The sequence below is a fragment of the Ornithodoros turicata genome, chromosome 4 (genome assembly GCF_037126465.1).
Source record: "Ornithodoros turicata isolate Travis chromosome 4, ASM3712646v1, whole genome shotgun sequence".
In the NCBI taxonomy this organism is placed as follows: domain Eukaryota; kingdom Metazoa; phylum Arthropoda; class Arachnida; order Ixodida; family Argasidae; genus Ornithodoros; species Ornithodoros turicata.
In genome coordinates, this window is record NC_088204.1 from 61,158,078 (window position 1) to 61,172,702 (window position 14,625).

A 14,625-nucleotide genomic window follows, 5' to 3' on the forward strand; every position below is an offset into this window, starting at 1 on the left:
CACGCTGTCCAATGAAAAGGAACAGAAGGACAGAAATTTGGTGCCGATAGTATACCTTTCAAGATATGTAAACACTCTCATTGTCCTGCGTTTGTTGCGGTTCCGGCTCATGCCTTGATGGTTTCATGTCCGCTTTCGTTGTAATGTTCAAGAACGAGATATCTACAGATACAAATGGAGACGAAGTAGAGCAAGTCATACGATTCCATCTACCAATGGGAGGTCAAGTTTTCGAAACACTGACCATACCGCTTGGACTATACTAAGAGCCTTCTCTGAGAACCGACCTATTCTTCCTTACACAAATGTCAAGAAATAGTTTGCAAACACACGCATATTGTAGATGTGCTCCAGCTCAATTACGGTCTTCGGAAAAGTTTCATATGGAGGGCACCGTCCATCCTGTCAGTGATTTATCCCGACCCCCTACACCCCTCATATGTTTGGCGACACCCCTAACTGTTTTACCTGCGCACTCCCTACAAAAGGGAGGGCTTGCTATTCGGTCCAAGTTTTTTGCAAGACCCCCGTTGCTTGGGATTCTGGATAAACAACTGCACCCTGCTGTCTGTTTTGGGAAGAGTAAGTTACTCCATGTCGGTGGAGCAAGTCCGACAAATGCTATGCAAGACCTATATTACCCAATTGTCGTAAGTGAGTATAAGTGCAGCATAGAAAGTATCGATAGAACTCCTACTCGTTGTAGGTAAACCCTACGAAAACGTCGCAATCAAGTAAACCCTACGAAAAATTTTGGTTTGGTACCAATGTCCTCAAATATGTATCATGTGAAAACGGTTTAGACTTCATATGTTCATGGCTGCTCGTATTCGAATACTAAGGTCACTAAATGCGCGGTCAGTCAATCCTACCATTCACTGGACCCGCAGCCTTCGCCTCCCATATGCCCCCGCAGTCAACAACCATTGAGCCCTGGTGTCCTATTTTGACGACAAGTAGCTATTTTACGAAATAAGTATGAACTGAATATTTTTTTACTATAAGCATATTATATGGGAGCACAGTAGTACAAAAAGGCAATTTTAAAAAAATTTGGCTCAAAATAAAAAATTCCAGGGCCGAAAGGGTTAAGCGGGTCACCTGATAGCAGTACTAGCGACCCCTCGGTGGATTGCCATAGCTAATTTCCAATAATAAGCATTTTGTTTACCAAAAATATAACCAAAGTTCGGCCCAATGACAACATCCCCCCCCCCCCCCCCGTCCTTCGAATGCGCCAATGCCGTTTTTAAAAAAGGGGATCGAGCCAATATAGACCGTTTACAGCAGAGTTATCTGGGCACCGCCATCTTAGCGCACGTGACCTTGCGCGCCACTGCTTGCCTTCTCTTTCGGCTGCCTGTTGACATGGCGCACGTAGTACGGCGGTGCATCCCAGAGACGCTTTCCACGATTTTAAACTTTTTGCAATGAATTTCGGATGGAAGGATGTCATGAGGCTTTGGCCGAAGCTTCAACGCTCAGGTGAGTGCATTTGCTTGATTTAGAGTGACATTTCTGTCCTCGTGCGTCCCACATGATCGGCCCCACCATGCTCGAGTTACTACATATTTCGGCGTTTTTTTTTTTTCTCTCTTCCTTTGTCGGGCATACGTCACGTTGTGGGTACGTTCATAGTGTAATATCGTAAGATCGTGATTTCTTGCTTTTTATCGCAAGAGTTGCGGTACATGAAAGCTTGTAGCCATTAAAGGGGGGAAAGCTTCAGTGTTTTATAATTTTGTTGTTACAACTACCTGAGAAAGATATGCAGTAAGGGCTGTTATGTTGTCGTTATGTAGTAGCATACTTTTATTGTTGATTTCAGATGTATACAACCACATGATCAACGAGCTAGAGGGAGACGGAAAGCCTGCGCTGAAATACATAGAATTTGCAAACGCAAGGAAGCTATTTGACAGCGGCCATGTCGGTGTAGTACTGTGCCAGTGCAACGATGGTGTGTGAATTTTAAAGGCCAACATCAGGTCGACACAAACAGTGAGCAGAACGTGTAGTACAGAGACTCGCTTCGGGCCCACTTTGGCGGCAACATGCACATGTAAAGCGGGTTTGAGCAGCAGGTGCAGTCATATTTGTACACTGGTCATCAAGGTTGTAGAGGCGACAAACAAGGGGCTCATGAGTGCTTCGTGCACTGACAAGGCATGTACATGGAACGGTTCAACTGCGAGGAACGTGACCCCTGCAACTATTGGGGAAGATTATTCTCACAAACAGCAGCCAACGCCTACAGCAGAGTTTGGGGCTCACACAGAAATGCTGCGCCAATTTGAGGGCTGCATTACTTACCCTCGCTGACTTGAAATCCTTCCTCTGAAGATTCGATACCTACCGTTGTCAAATCAGCTTGTTTTTCTCTCTTTGTGGAAACCCGTGCATTGCAAAATGCCTCGAACACGAGCAGTCTTTGTATAGCGACGGCTCGTGAATTTAACAAACAGCTTCGTCCCACACGATCACATCTCTGTCACAGTTTCTACACTCAATCATGGTACAGGTCTTCCCTCTGCTTTTCCAGATTTTGCACAGAACTGTAGCACAGCGGCAAAAAAGGTCGGAAGCACTCACGTAAGCAAAGGCACTCGCAGAAGGCAAGCAATGGCGTGGCTACTGTGGCGCCATCTATTAGCGCCCGGAGCAACTTGCTGCTGTAAACGGTCTATAACGCGTGGAAACGGCCCTGGAAAACGACAGATTTGGAGGCCATTTATGTCGCTCCCATAGAAATGTGCTCTTCCCTTGCCCTTGAATGAGAGGGAGAACTCCCTCGTATTTATTGGCAAGGGAAAAGCGCGCTTCTGGGGGAGATCGCGTCCCTCTTGGAGCGACCATTCTCGTTAGCCAATAAACACATCTTGGTTTACCCAAATGATGGGAGAACAATATTGCGTATTCTCGTGCAATATCCTCGTGCAATATTGCGTATTCTCGTGCGCGTCGTGATCTGCCGCCACAGCGACCGGTGCAGTTCGTAATAAAAAAAAAAAAACTTAATTAAATGCACAGCAATGGAACCTGGAAGACACCATGCTCAAAATGTACATTATGAAAAATATCCAACATACATTCAACGAACATTCGAATTTTTCGAATATACAAGCTAATACTTGCGTCTCGAATCGAATATGAAATTCTGCATTTGATTATCGAAGCGAATCAATGTTTCTCCTAAACCGAATACACACCTGTAATTCCGAAGAGGCTCACGCAAGGCCGGAAACGGTACATGAGAGGGCAAAAAACAAAGTCGGTGGTAGAGAATATGGCATAGACGCAGGCCAACTGGTGGACAGGATCCATGGAGAATACAGCCTGAGCTCTGGCAGCAAAGGAACAACGACGACACTTAATGATCTCATCAGCACGTGTCACAAAATTTGATTTAAAAGTCTCCTTGTCTCGGAATAGTGGGGTTAGCGGTATTTACCTTCGGCAAACTTTCGCCATGGCTTACAAGTACGTTGATAAATTTTCAGTCACGAGAAATCGAATTTTGACTTGAACTCTGTAATTTGGTAAGTCAATGTCACGTTTCTTTCCTTCTTTTTTTTCCCCGAAAACGGAAAGCGCATGTCGGATTGGACCCATTCCATCACAGAACAGCTTCCCTACTACAATGGTAGTAGTCGAAAAAACCAGCTCGCGTGGCTCAGACTGGGAAGTACCTGGGTTCGAATCCCGGTGCCGGCTGTGCTGTCTTGGGTTTTCCTCAGACGCTTTCAGACATAAGTTGGCACGTTCTCTTACAAGTCGGCACAGGGCGCACATTCCCCCAGGGCGTCAGTCTTGACGTTGCCCACCTTTGTGAGGTCGACAACGGCGGTTACGCCCCATTTCGTCCAAACGTTTATTTCGTCCAAGTACTCACAACGTCCAAATATTTAATTCGTCCGAAAAAAATCGGACGTACTGAACACTTGGACGAAATGAACAGGCGGGGAGAAACTTGCCCAGCGCGTCCAATACCCGTACCGTCCAATAGCCCATTTCGTCCAAATGGGGGAATTCCCAAAATCTTTCGGCAGGCGACTGCCTGGCTGCATTCATGAAAGCACAGGCCATTTTGACACTGGGTGAATGGCAGGTGACTGTATTCATGAAAGCAAATGGATTATCGATCAAACGGGGAATCACAGAAAACACAAACCCGTTCACAGGACCGCTGGCCTACAGTGACCGTTGTTGTCTATAACTGTGTTCTCGCTAAGTACCGCGTTTCCCAATGTCAGTGATCTTTCTTGGAAACATCTAGGGATCTGAAAGGAAACTTGCGGTCCTTTGCCTTTACGCAGACTACTTCGAGCGGCAGTGGCTTACCAACGTTCATCTCTGGAATTAGTTTGCGGATGAGGACGATCTCTGCACAAACAATCACGCCGAAGGGTGGCATAATTCGCTGCGCATGAAATTCAAGAGCCAACCCCACATGACGTTACGGACGGCATAAGGCCCAAGTGACCAAAACGTCCACATGTTCATAAGACCCGAAAAAAAAAATTGGGCCTTTTGCGCATTTGGGTCAAATGAGCAGGACAGGATAAGGTGTCCAGAAGGCCCTAACGCCCAGAAGGCTCAAATGGTGATATGGCCCGAAAACCAGAAAGGAAGACTCACAGTGTATTTTTTCGACCGTATTTTTCAGTGTATAAGCGCCGTTATACATTGAAAGAAGTTCTCTGAAGAAGTCCTGCGCGTCATCTAATGTCATCATATGCGCGTCATCATCCTGCGCAGGACTTCTTCAGAGAACTTTTTTATATATAACGGAGCTTGTACACAGAAAAATGCGGTACTTTCATCAGTGCGAGTTATGTGCGAGAAATATTTTTCTGTAAAATCGCTTTTCAGGTGTGACTGCGCAGGAGCAGTCAGCAGTTCATCAAGCAGTGCCCATTTTGGACAATTTCACTCGGTCACTCAGTGGAATATGCTCCTTCTGCAGCGCGCATCTCACGTGAACACAAACAATGCGCTTCTTCCGTTTTGTGAAATGTAGTCTCCAAAGAGTTCAGTTACAGAATCAATTCGAAGGTGTCCGCCTATTTGATAGAGCGCCATTTGGTCGAACGGCCCCGAAAAAATGGCCCCGGAAAATTTGGTGACGGAACAAATGGTCTCGAAAAAAATTACACCGATGGGTTAGAGCGGAAAAAACGGTCCCATGCGTAAGCGTGGTTTGCGACGTTCAGACCCCTCCCGAAATCGTACCTTTGGTAGCGCATCTGGAAGAGAGAAACGAGGAGTAAACCCTTATCTCCTACGCAAATTTCCTCCTGAACCCCTCCAGAAATATTTTTTTCTAGCTACGCTACTGCCGTGCCCGGCTTGGATACCTTCGCAGAAAAAGCGCTACATATTGAGCGTCATAGCAGTATTCAAGCGAAAGTTGAAAAGCTTTTAATCCGGCAAACGAATCAGTTGTTCAATAAATATATTAGGCACAGAGCTTACCAATCTGTACCGAGCGAAATATTGAACGCTGTAAGGATTCAATATTTATTTGTATTTTACTTTTTGTCACATTTATATCTTATTTGCTTGAAATTTTTTTTCTTCATTTCAGTACTTTTATTAATATTTTTAGTTAAGTTACTTTTATTAATTTTTTTAGTTCAGTTACCTTTTTCTCCTCTGTCGCATTCAGCATTTAATTAATATTGCGCATATGTGCAAAGAAAATGCAGTATCTAGGTCACTCCTAGTCTTCCCTCCTGGTTTTCGGGCCATATGAATATTTTGGCCCTCTGGACACCTTACCCTGCCCTTCGCATTTGACCCAAATGCTCAAAAGGCCCAACATTTTTTCGGGTCTTATGAACATTTGGGCGTTCTGATCACTTGCGCCTTATGCACACTTGGGCCATATGAGATGATACCAAATACAGCTCAGGGGAAACGATGCTGGGAAACGAAGCACCCTTCACAGACGTAACAGAGCAGTTTGCTCATGTCATCAAGGCATACCTGCAGCGCATGTCCCACTTGCTGGGCCATGCTAACTAATAAGTTAGTTGTTCAAAGGAAAAAAAAAACGAAAAAACGAAACGGAGCAGGCTGAGCATTTGTTTCTCGTTTTACTCGGTGTATAACATCTTTCAGTGGGAATGTTTAAATCTTACCTTCAACTAATAAGTCAGTTGTTGGAATGAAAAAAAAAGAAAGAAAGGAAAATAAATAAACAGAGCAGGCTGAGCATTTGTTTTTCGTTTTACTTGGTGTATGGCACAGCATCTTTCGGTGTGAATGTTTAAATCGTACCTTCAATCGTAAACGAAGCAATTGTTCACTCGCATTCGGAGATCCCCCTCCCTTTTCGGACGAAACAAGCGTTTGGACGGTACGGTTATTTGGACGGGTTGGTCAAGTTTTCCCCCCTTTGGTTCAGTTCGTCCAATGCCCACTATGTCCAATTTTTTTCGGACGTGCTGAGTACTTGGACGTTGTGAATACTTGGACGAAATAAACATTTGGACGAATCGGGGTGCTACCGACAAAGGCGAGCCCTTTCACCACCACCACCACAATCGAAAAAAAAAAAAAGAAAAAAAAAAGAAGGAGAAACCGTCGCTCCGAGTACCGCACGTTAACAGAACAAGCGAGAGAAAAAGAAAAACGAAGAAATTGATACCATCGTTAAGTACCTATACTTGCGTGGACCACATTAAGAGGCAAGGGTCGCTAGAATATTGTCAGAATTGTTAGTATACCACGAGTTCCGCGATGCAGTTCCGGCTGAACGCACTTTGACGACATGCATGGGAAGGGGGTATATATTTTTTAGGAAAAAAAAAGAAAAAGAGAAAGAAAGCGAAGGTTAGCCAGGGACACGCATGGGATTTTCTTCGAAAAGCCACGGAGCTGCGCTGCTGCCATTGCAAGGACCCACAAGAGGCCTCAGGGGGCAGGCACCTGAGAAGTTAGAGTGAAAAAAAAAAAAAACACAAAAAAAAAAACGGGAAAGCCAGGACGTTTTATTAGAAGTTCTAAATGAGAAATTGGAACTTGAGGAAAAACATGTCGGGGGCTGCAGAACGTTTTAATTCCTTGCTTGAAATTCCTCTAAACGACGTAAACAGTTGGCCGAGACAAGTCACAGATATGGACAGCACAAGCACGTAAACCTCAGACGCTCAGAAATTAACGAATTCAAGTATAACACAGAGGAAAGGTGTTGATGCCAGGAATCGAACCTGGGTCTTCTGAATTCCTACGAGGTATGCTACCGCTACAGCAGTACGGCACGGCCACGTGGTGCGCGTGATTGACTAATGCATTACATGGAAGTGTGGTACAGTGCTGGACAAAAGTTTACGGAACGCGAGAGCGATGTATTTTCTCCTCGGTGCGACACCCTGGCGGCGGACGGAAGCGGGCTCGTTCATTCGTTCAGAGGGAGGAAAGGAGTGCACCGGTAGCAACACCAATCCAAAACACTTCGCCGGCACATTCAAGCGATACCGAAACTACCGCAGTGTGTCTCTACCAGCGCACTCGCCCATCCCTCTGAACGAGTGAACTGGCCCGCTTCCGCTCGCCGCTAGGGTGTCGCACGGAAGAGAAAATACACCCCTCGCGCGTTCCGTAAACTTTTGTCCAGCACTGTACACTGAAGTCGTAGGCAATATTACGACTCCATCGCCATAGGGTTTATTCACTGACGTCACCTCGCAGCCACAATGTATAGGTCCCTCGAAGTTATGTTCCCCTGTTCGTTCGCTGCCATATGCTTTTTGGATGGCTATTAACGTCGGAAACATGGCAATTGCTTGGATATGTTACAAATCACACAGCACAATAACTCTGAAACACCAAATATACGGTGAGCACGGTAACGGCTTGGATGGGACCTACAATATGGCGGCCGAATGCAACACCTCTGCGTGCTAGCGACAGTGGCGGTCTCCTGCGGATGACGTCATGTGAATAAACGCTATTGGGCCTCCCCGGCCACTCGAGCGGACATCTTCCACGACAGCAGTAAGAATCTTTCCACTACCGCAAGAAAAGGGAAAAGAGGGTCAGCTTCTCAGAACCCGCCAAGGTCTCCAATCCCTTTCCCACGACGCACCGGCTATTTAAGCGGCGCCCACACTTGTCTCTGTTTTGTACATTATGTAATATATACGTCGTCTCTCTTGTCAACCGTCCTCTGACTCGTTTGTGTCTACCGGTGTTGGGAAGTTCGGCCACCTACCTTCACCAGGCTTGTAACAGCAAGCACAGAACTCGGTAATGCTTTGCACCCCTGCCTAATCTCCGCGATACGTTCGCGTACGCGACCTGAAAGCCACATGGCATAGCATATTGGATGAACTACTTCAGTGATTATTGAAATTAGACCAATCGCTTTTACAAAATATAACTTGAAGGAAAACCAAGCAAGAGACGGGATAGGGTGCACAGGTGAGGTGGTCAGGAATGCCAGCCTCGTTTCGGGGACACGGCTGTGCCTGCGTGGGAACCGTCCACCCACCGGAGATTGTTTTCGGAGCATATAGAAGTAGCCAGTAGAGCGAATATGACAAGTAACGCGTCCTTTCCCCCTATTGCCACACTTCGGAGGTTTTTAGCAATATAAGTTGAGTTGACCTTATTAAATTTCATGCTGTGTCTGAGGATCTGTGTCTCGTCTGACCCTTTTTTGTGTGTGTCCGTGCCTCCTGAGCATGGCAAAACCAAGCGGTTGTTTGCAGTACTTAAAATGTTTGAACAATTTGGGAATAATTCCTTTGGTAATATATTATTGCAACACTACCCTTTTATTTTGTAGTCGAATCCCGTCATATCTCCCAAAGGTTTCACCTGAAAGCGTTACACTGACTTCCTTGAACTAGAGTCACTAAATAAGCTACGCTTCAGAGTATGGACACTGAGTTCTAAGACCGAGCATGCGCCATCTTGTTTCCGCGCCACGCTGCGCACTTTAGCGCACGATGCCATCTATTGTGCGCGGGTGAAATGTTCCTCTTTTACAAGCAGCAGTTGACGGCCTTGAGCTCACCTTGACATCTTCGGGGCAATACATGGATTATAGCACAACAATCACACACGCCTCTCTATCCCACAGGGAGCATTACGTTAGCTGTCTTTGATCCTCAACTGGGGATTGTACCGGTGTGGTGCGGAAACAAGATGGCGCTCCTGGTCTCGCTTGGACCTCAGTGTCGATACTCTGAAGCGAAGCTTATTTAGTGACTCTACCTTGAACGCCCCTGCTGATTTTATCTTGGCCATCATCGCCAACGTGACGCACTTGCCTTCTGTTCCGATAAAAGAAGTCACACGCCTCTTATCGGTACAAGTGCCTGGCATTCAACTGTTCAATTTAGCTACATACTTCACTCACTGATACAGGAAGGCTCATGCATTGTATGACACGTATCTGTCCTTTGCTGGCTGCAGACTCGACGAAGGCTTCGCTTTGAACTGTATAGGATGACTTCCATAGGCTACTTTTCGGGGCACTTCGAAGCCCTGGACTGGCGTCCCTTGCAGTTTGTGGATCTCCCATCGTCCATATCATGTGACTTGTGAGCCGTCATTCCTCAAAATATCTTCAGACTGGAATGTTACCATTGGCTCTGCGAAGGCTGTTATCAGAGTGGTCTTCGAACCAACCGACAGTGCCCACTCGATAAACAAGAGTTTCTTGAAAGTGAAGTGGATACATTACCAATTAGAGCGACGCGTCTACAGAAACTGGAGGTTCGATGTTGCAACCACTGATCTCGATTGTAAAAGGCTGGATCGCGGATAGGGAGCGCGAGAGTGAAGAAACCGGCCGCCATCTTACTGTGCCCACAACAGTCGCCGCAGCGATCATGGCAACTTCTTGCAATTACGGTCGTACCAACCGTACTGGCAGGGTTACAGGGCCTAAATTTATACAGGAGAGTCACTCTTTATCGAGGAATAAATAGGCGTTCATTCTGTATATTTAGTTGACCATTATGAAGTGTTTTTTTGCCCAAAACGAGCACAGGATGGAGGTTGCTTGATCGCTCTTCCGACGGTTCAATCGAGCACACTTGCATTTTACCCGGCGGCAAATACAGTTTGAGTGCATAATATGCTTGAAAGAACACGTTACACTACACAGGTAGTGTTGTCATCAATATATGTGCGAGCACTCGAGCGCTTTTTTGCATGCATTGCTAGCATGGTACACGGTGTTCTCTGCGGAAGCAAGTGCCACATTCATTTCTTTGAATTACCTTCGCGCACAAGTTCGGTATTACGTCATAATGAGACCACGATTGTCACCTTTTTTCATGTATTGGTATTGTTTTGTGCCTTGGTTTGATTTGTGACAAAGAATCCTACGTAACGGTGGTGTGGCGCGACTTGAATAACGCCTTTGTCTGAGCTGTATCGTCAGCTTGTTACGATAGTAATAATTTGTAGCGTGTCGTGCTATTTGAAGCAGTTTTTAAGGCAAAAGTGGTCTCTCAATACAGGTTTCGTCATGAGGGCTACCCAGTGAATAATCTGTGTAGTGTGATACGGCTGGGTGTACAGGTAAGTATCACGTTCCTCATCCACTGGTTTCTACTTTACAGGAAGGAACAACCTCAGTGCACGCACTGTGGTTAGCCTCTCTCAGTTTTACATATTTTGTTACATGTTCACATCAGAAACACACCTTACACTTTAGGCTCCTTCACCCAGCAATATAATAATTAGAGATTATATTTCTTTTTAGAAGAGTTCACCATATTCTTTTTAGAATAGTTTTTCATCTTTTTAATTTTTAGAAGATACAGGGATTGTAAACCATGTTTTAAACTGATGTTTTAACATTTGTCCAATGCATTTATTAAACAACATATTCATTTTTAACTGGTTGCACCCAAACCAATGTTCTGATGTATTATTTCCTTTGTTGTCGATGCACCATAAAAATCGGAATAATCATCATCAATGCAGGTTACTTCACAGCTGCCTCGACATACTCAAGAAATGGGTGCAGAACCTGCGTAATGCCCACAAACTTTGATTACCACAGCACCTCCAGAAAGTATGTGTCATATGGGATTTTTAAATGTATTCACAGTATATAATACCCTGTATTAACTGTTGTAGATCTAAGCCGTCTCTACAGTACACTCTCAGAAATTAAAACCGTGAGAACCGTGATAATTGTTTCAGTTAATAGGGCATGCACATATATGCTATAAGAAGAAAATTATTTCTTGAGAATGCACTTCTCTGGCTACTGGTGTTGTTTATATCTACTGTTGATCACATTCATTTATCACATATTATATTCTTATATATATTATTATATTAACACATATTTGATCACATTAAATTCAAAATTCATCATATATAAGAAAATACCAGGAGGGAAGTTGCTATTCATTGCTCATTCTAACCTAAAATTGAGTGCTACAAATTTAGAGAGAGTACCTGTCCATTGTCATTCCTAAAATATATATTTTCATTGTAGCAAGGTCATAAAACAATAAATGTAGTCTTTTGTGACCTCCCTGCATGTTCATTGTATCCTGAAACGCATAAGTGCAAGAGATAACTTGAATAAACTTGATGTTGTATAAACTTGATATAAAATGTTGAATAATATAATGTATGATATAAAATGTTGAATAAACTTGAACTTGTATATTCTCTTTACTCACCGTCAGTGACCTTCTTTACAAAAGCATATCGTGTTACATTTTTTTTTGTTTACGTTTCACAGACGGGGTACACGAGCGCCAAAAATGACAAAATCACAACTGTTTCAAGCTCCAAATCGTCCTGCTGCAATTATCCTGTTGCAGACCATACGTGTGTAGTGCAAGAAGGCCCTTGCACATCAAAATGTAAGATGGGAATCACAGTTAATGCAAAGTGGTTCCTATGAGAGACTTCGATGCTGAACAAAATTGTGCAAACTGCGGAAGGTGCCATAGAAGATATTCAGAAAGCGTGTCTGGTCTCACAACGGTGCTACGACGCTCTCTTTTAGATGACGATGATACTCATTGGAGTTTCAGATGTGCAGCTGCATTTTTTCGAACGTGCTCCACATACCAAGCATGACAAAGTGGGCACTGGATAGCAGGCCCCCGTTCCTAAGCAGCTTTGCTCACGCTGCAGTTGTATTCAGCAAAAGCATGTGAGTACTCGAGAAGGACATTCAGTTTGGCACAACCGCGCCTGCAAATAATCAGAACAAATGAAGGAAGAAACAAACAAACATAGAAGGGCTGTACTTCAAAAAGAGGTAAATCTTGTGTCTCAAGGAGGTGTTACCACTTTTAAGTAACTTAACTGATTAAGCTTACATCACTACCTGATTAACTGTCCTAACGAGCGTGTTCTAATTGCGTGAAGCAATTAAATCACGCTCACAACGTATTTGGGCTGCTTCGGTGTGTCCATATTTGAGAGGCAAAGGCACCGCAGTCGTTCACTAAAAGACACTTTCTGCGGCGGTGCTTGATATAAATCATACGAAACCGATACACGGCTAAAACAACGGCTGTGATTCTACAGAACGATCTCTTTCTGCCATGCGAGTATATCCTTTCCTGGACCGTTCTTTATGGAACAATTTTTGTCCAGAACGCAGCACGGGATATTACATACATGGTGGTTGTTAACCTCACATCGTTTCTTGTTGAAATATTGGCTGGGAAACGTACTGTAGTACAATCCCCAGCGCTGCACTGCTGTGACGGTCTAGTTTCGAAATGCAAAACATAACGTAATTAAGAATCGAACAGCAGGACACCTGTGAAACACTGTTAGGATACATCAGTATACTGGCACCTTACAAAATTGTGTGATGACAAGCAACGATCAACGCCTGCAGCGCTATAAATACTCACAATCTCCGTTGCCTCCCATTGTTTTCTATGGGCACACACTGCGCTTTAGGGCCTCCCAACATGGCGGCCCGAATGCACGCCTCTCCCCCGCGAGCCCCTCTCCCATGCGCCATCCAGCCTTTATAGATAGAGATCAGTGGTTGCAACTTCAGCCATGGATGTAATTTCGTCGGATCGCTGGAACGAATGAAATCGCACTTCTTGAATGACTGTGAATTTCATCCATTAGTATGTAAGAAGTGCTGTGCAACCGTATCCCGTAGAGACATCATCAGCCATTACATGGACGAACAGTGCAGGGCTGAAAATAGTCCGAGGGAAGGTGTTTATATCGACAGCAGCGTCGTCGTGATCGGAAGAGAGATCAACGCCTCACTAGCAGATATAGCCGATAAGCTCCATGCTGTGGAAGATCAGCTACATAACCATAATGTGGGGATCGACACTACAAAGAATACGTCATGAATTACGCTGCTGCACTGCGCACGCTTCAAGAGGGACAAAGCGCCTCCTCAGTAACGATGTCGAACGTTGTCGCTGGCATTCGCACAGTTACGGATGTATTGTCTTCGGTTGGATATCAACGTGACAACCAAGTAGAATGTGCAGAATACGTGAAGAACCGCGTCATTACGGTCGAGGAGACGCTAACTGCTCTTGCGGGTTTCCAAAAAGATGTGGCTTAAGAATGTAGTTAGCTAGGGAGAAGGCTGGAAACAGTGCTCCGAGAAACTTGAAGCGATATTGAAACGCGTGCAAGATCTTTCGTCGTGTCACGACTGTGTCGCTACCGTCGGTCCCGCTCTACTGCCATCATCACAGGCATCGTCGGGCGCGGGCAAACGTGGCCGGCTCGTGCACGAAACGAACAAAACCGGGCAGCACGGAAGCTGATCGGCTCTCTCTCTTGACTGGTCTGGTCCATCGTCATGTCTACCAGGGCTTACGACTTTCATTAAAATCCAGTTGCTGGACCTCTCTGTGTCGTCATTTCGGGGGAAGGAATGCATCAACTGGTGGCAGCGGTGCACGGCGGCCCTCATGTGCTTCGAGTATGTAAAGGTGGGTACTAGCTTTGCTGATTCGTTGTAACCAGGATTTAGCCTAGTGTTCTAAATCTGGTCAGTTAACCCTACTGCCGAGGAGTCCTCGTTCGTATTCCTCATAGTATTGTTTGTAGGCAAAGATACCCAAGTATGAAGCTAGATTCACTCAAGAAAGATGACTTGTTAGAAATACAGGGTGTGTGCAGAAAAACATGACCTGCATTTAGGCACATAGCTTGTTGCCTAACTAACGAACTTCCGGTGGCGCACGATGGCGCATTTATGCGTGCGAAATCTGTAGAAAAATTGGAAGCCATACCCAGCTTAAAAAATAAACGGAACAACGAAAACGTCGGCTTCTGTGCATCAGAATAGGGCAACATGGTGGACAACAGGGTGTGTGAAAGGGCAACATGGTGGACAACAGGGTGTGTGAAAGGGCAACATGGTGCACGTAGGAGAGTTGTGTTCAAGTACCGCAAGGGGAGCTATCGGTGCATAAATCGAAACGATGTCCCACATGGATGCTCATCGGCAGTACCCCTAGCGGTGCCTGCACATAACTCTCATGAGACGGAAATGCACTACAATGCACTGTCATGACCGCCCTATTCTAATGCATGGAAGCCCATGTTTTCGCGCTCTGTTTATTTTTTTACACTGAGTATGGCTTCCAGGATTTTTTTGTAGCTTTCGCACGCATAGATACGCCGTCGTGC